This window comes from Myotis davidii, unplaced genomic scaffold (assembly GCF_000327345.1).
Source record: "Myotis davidii unplaced genomic scaffold, ASM32734v1 scaffold2493, whole genome shotgun sequence".
NCBI lineage: Eukaryota > Metazoa > Chordata > Mammalia > Chiroptera > Vespertilionidae > Myotis > Myotis davidii.
Genome location: NW_006284824.1, coordinates 29,849 through 35,311, shown reverse-complemented (window position 1 = coordinate 35,311; position 5,463 = coordinate 29,849).

Genomic DNA, 5,463 nt, shown 5'->3' with positions numbered 1-5,463 from the left:
TCTGCACAGTCCCCACTGGGGATGTGACCGCAACCAAGGTACATGCCCTTGACCGGAATCGAACCTGGGACCCTTGAGTCCGCAGGCCGATGCTCTATCCACTGAGCCAAACCAGTTAGGGCAATTAATTCCCTTTTAATGTGCATGAATTTCGTGCACTGGGCTACTAGTTGTAAATAATGCTGCAATAAACATGCAGGTACAGATATCTTTTTGAGTTACTGTTTTCCTTTTCTTTGGATAAATACCCAGAAGTGAAATTGCTGAATTCATAATCACCTTGGTTCCTTGGAAGACTTCAGCCAACACCCAATTTCTCAGGGAAATCTCCCACCCCAGTTCCATCTGCTAGGGAACATGCGAAGTTTTAGAGCAAAGTCACTATATTCATTTCCTGTGACTGCTGGAACAAATTACCACACAGTGGCTTACAATAACACAAATGTATTCTCTTATTGTCTGGAGGTCAGAAACCCAAAAGAGTCATCAAGGACTACAATCCAGGTGTCAGCAGGACTGATTCCTTATGGAGGAATCGGGAAGATTCAGTGCCCTTGCCTTTTTCAGCTTCTGGTGGCCTCCTGTATTCCTGGGCTTGTTGCCCCTTCCTCTGTCTTCAAAGAGCATCCCTCCAGCCTCTGCTTCCGTCATCACATCTCCGTCTCCTCTGAATTCAAATGTCCTTCTGCCTCCCTGTTATGTAGGGTTCATTCAGATAATACAGGATAATCTCCCCATCTTAAAATCCTTAACTCAATCACATCTGCAACGTCCCTTTTGACATGTAAGGTAACATTCACAGGTTCCAGGACTAGGACCTGGATGTCTTTGAAGGCCATTATCAGCTTACCACTGCCAACTTTCTCTCTACTGCACCCAGGTGTGGAAAGGCTGGATTTCCTTATCCCCTGGATATCTGGTTCTCTGTCAGTCCTCAACCTGTCATTCCCCTCATCCAAGCTTTGTGAAAATACCTCAGGATCTGTTTTTCTTTGAGTAATAAGAAACTTGATTTTTTTTTTTGCCAGGCATGTGGCTACTTTGTGGCATTATGTGCCCGCCTGTAGCTAAGTTCTGACAGCACAATAGAGACAGCAGTATCATGTGGCACTTCTGGGAAGGGCTCTTAAAGGGTAAGGTGTTCCAATTTAACACCCCTCCCTCCCATTTTTCACCTGTTGTCTGAGAAGCAGATGTGAGGGCTCAAGCAAACATCCTGGACTCTGAAGAAGCCACATATTGATAAAGGATCAACAATACAGAAGGAGCTTGGGCCTCGGACTGGCAGGAGCCATATCCGAGTTTCCATCGGCTTGGCTTATACCAGTGATGGCGAACCTTTTGAGCTCGGCATGTCAGCATTCTGAAAAACCCTAACTTAACTCTGGTGCCATGTCACATATAGAAATTTTTTGATATTTGCAACCATAATAAAACAAAGACTTATATTTTTGATATTTATTCTATATATTTAAATGCCATTTAACAAAGAAAAATCAACCAAAAAAAATGAGTTCGTGTGTCACCTCTGACACGCATGTCATAGGTTCACCATCACTGGCTTACACTGTTCACTCCACCTTGGTGATACTCTGGAATCTCACCCCACCCAATTTTCAGTTCCACCCAAGCTGTTTGCAGCAGCTTTTCCATATGAATGGCCTTTTCTGGCTCAGGCTTCAGACTTTCCTAAAATCTCTCAAACAAGCAGCATCTGGCATCAGTATTCCCCATTCCTCTCAATAAGAGGCTCCAGACCTGGCACTAGCAGCAGCCTGCTTTGTTTCACAGCTTTGCCTCTCCTGAGCACTCCCAAGCCCAACACAAGTAGCAGCCATTTTCAGATTTCTCTGTAGCTCCTGATGGGTGGCCTCAGGCAGGGTATAGGCAGTGGCTGACTTTGTACCTCCAGGGTGGCCCCAGAGCCAATGCACCCAGTGGACAGCTTTAGACCATGCAAGATTACAACCCTACATATCCACGAGTGACACACTCAAAGGGCAGACTCAGGGAACACCAAAGCCCTACTGAAGTAAGTCCTGCTCCATAGGGGTGTCTCCTGCACAGCAGCTCTTTCACTGTAGTCACAGGTGGTTCTCACAGCCAATTGACCTGGGGGTCAATTCCTCCCATGACACTAACAGCAATCAAGGCTCAATTACAACAGGATAGGACAGTGCACACAGCCCACATCCACACATGCGGTGCACCTAGGTGACTGGGAAGGCTGAGGTATTGGGCCGTATAGGACACCTACTGAATAAGGCCACTCTACTAATTCCAGGAGACATAGCAGCTCTACTTAATACATAGAATCAAACACAGGGAAGCAGCCAAAATGCAGAGACAAAGAAAGACATGTCACAAATGAAAGAACAGAAGAAATCTCCAGAAAAATAACTAAATGAAATGGAGCAAGAAAACTACTAGATAAAGAGTTCAAAGCAGTGGTTATAAGGATGCTTAAGGATCTTGATGAGAGCTTCAAGAGACTTAATGAGAATTTCAAGAATCTTAGTGAGAATTTCAAGGAAATTAGTGAGAACATCAAAGACATGAAAAAGGACCAGTCAGAAATGAAGGATACACTAACTAAAATGAGGAATAATTTATAGGAATTCAACAGTAGAGAATGCTGAGAATCAAATCAGCGATTTGAAATATGAGGAAGCAAAAAAACACCCAACCAGGAGAGCAAAAAGAAAAAAGGATCCAAAAATATAAAGATAGTGTAAGGAGCCTCTGGGACAACTTCAAGTGTACCAATATTCACATTATGGGAGTGCCAGAAGGAAAAGAGAGAGACAAGCTACTGAAAACTTATTTGAAAAAATAATGACAAAAAGCTTCCCTACCTGGTGAAAGAAATACACTTACAAGTCCAGGTAATGCAGAGAGTCCCAAACAAGAGGAACACAAAGAGAGCCACACCAAGACACATCATAATTAAAATGCCAATGGCTAAAGACAAAGAGAGAATCTTAAAAGTAGCAAAAGAAAAGCAGTTAGTTACCTACAAGGGAGTACCCATACGAAAGGAGGAGGAGGGATAAAAATATGAACAATAAACTGGCAATAAATACATAGCCATTAACAATTAAATCTAAAAATCAAAGTAAATGAACAAGGAAACTAATGAACAAAATAAACTGGTCAATAACATAGAAACAGAGGCATGGAAACATGGAACAGACTGATAAATCTCAGAGGGAAGGAGTGTGTGTGGGGGGGGGAGGGTCTCGAGAAGAGATTAACCAAAGAGCTTATGCATATATGTATTACCTATGGACACAAACAATAGAGTGGTGAAGGCCTGGGGTGGGGTGAGAACTGGGTGGAGTGGGTTAATTGGGGGAGGGGAAGGGGGACATCTGTAATACTCTCAACAATAAATATTTTTTAAAAAATAAGGAGGAGGATGATAAAAAGAAAAACAAAGGCAAAGGAGCAACAACAAAAATCAAGCTCATAGATACGGAGAACAGATTGGTGGCTACCAGAGGCAGGGGCATAGGGGGTAGGTAAAATGAGTAAAGGGGGTCAAAAGGTACAAACTTCTGGTTATAAAATAAATAAATCATGGGAATGTAATGTACAGCATGGTGACTATAGTTAATAATACTGTATTGTATATTTGAAAATTGATGAGAGTAGATTCTAAAAGTCTTCATCACAAGAAAAAATTTCTAACTGTGTATGGTGATGGATATGAACTACACTTACTTGGTAATCGTTTTGTAATATTTCCAAATATTAAATCATTATTTTATACTCCTGAACTAATATAATGTTACTAGAGGACCAGTGCACAAAATTTGTGCACGGGTAGGGTCCCTAGTCCTGGCCAGCAATCAGGGTCGATCTGTAGGGTGACTGGTGGGATGACTGGGTGACCCTGCTGGCACCCGCCTTGGCCAGCCTGGTGCCGCCTGCTTGCCGGCCCCATCCACTGCTGCTACTGCTGGTTGCCTCCCTCTGTGGGGTGACCGGCAGGGCAATGGGGGAGGGGGGCCCTGCTGGCACCCGCCTTGGCTGACCTGGAGCCTGCGGGCTGGGGGCAGCTCCAGCGTTGAGCATCTGCCCCCTTGTGGTCAGTGTGTGTCATAGCAACTGGTTGTTCCACTGTTTGGTTGATTTGCATATTAGGGTTTTATTATATAGGCTATGTTGATTATATATTAACAAATGGGGAACTGGGGGAGGGAACTTCCAGGAGGCAAGGGATGGATTAGATTGACTGGTGTCAATTCACTCAAATGTAGTAGTAGTAAGAGTAACCACAGAGTGTTTTGTAGGAACTTTAAACCACCTTTATAGTTTACAGACTACGTGTAAAGCCTTGCTTCTCACAATGTGGTCTATGCATAGGTAGCTATGCATCACCTGGAGCTTGTTACAAAATGCAGATCTCAGGTGCCATGTATAACTATTGAACTCAAGTTGGAAGTTTAACAAGATCACCAGATAATTCATATTATGTTAAGGCACAACTTATCTCTTGAAATAAAATGAGGAAAACATAAAGTACCCTGAGTTAATTTAGGTTTAATAGTCCATATTCAGTCTTCTGCTGCTATATATAGGCTAGATCACCCAGAAAATGTTGCCATATTTGATTGGATGCCTTGCTAAGTAGTGATTAAAAGAGTAGGATGTTTAAAAATATTTTTAATTAAAGAGAAAAACGGGAGATTATAAATGGAAGTGGAGTAAGTGGAAGCTACACTGACATGTTACCAGGACCAAACTGGAAATACACCTAAAATATAGACAAACAACCCTGAAGAATCAACTAGCAGAATAGAACACTGATAACCAAGGATGGAAAGTGGAGACCACATAGACACTGGTAGGAAGTGTGGAGATATGAAAGGGGTGGCTAGGCTCCCACAGCAGCTGAAGATTTGGAGGGATATCTCAGCTATGAAGGTTCCCACTAAGAACTCTGGGGTTTAAACCCCAAGCTGGGCTTCCCATCCCAGAGCACCAGAACTGAGAAAGGTGTCCACTGGCTGTGAAAAGCAGCAGGGTTGCTGTCTGCTAGCGAGAGACAGCTGGAAATGCAGGCGCCCTCTTATAGGGCCAACACACAAAATTTCATGTGCAGCCACTCACCTTGAGCTCCAGCAGATAGAGGGCCAAGTGGACTGGAGCTGTGTGAGGAGAGTCCAGGGTTGGGGGCTCTGCAGTAGGAGCTTGGAGGGCAGTCACCCTGGTTTCCCATGCTGAGTAATTCCCTCCTAGGGCAAAGGAAACTAAGGAGAAAATAAACAAATGGGACTACATCAAAATAAAAAGCTTCTGCACAGCAAAAGAAACCATCAACAAAACATAAAGGGAGCCCAGTGTATGGGAGAATATATTTGGCAATGGTACATCTGATAAAGGTTTAATATCCAAAATATATAAGGAACTCATACAGCTTAACAAAAGGAAGACAAACAATCCAATTTAAAAATGGGT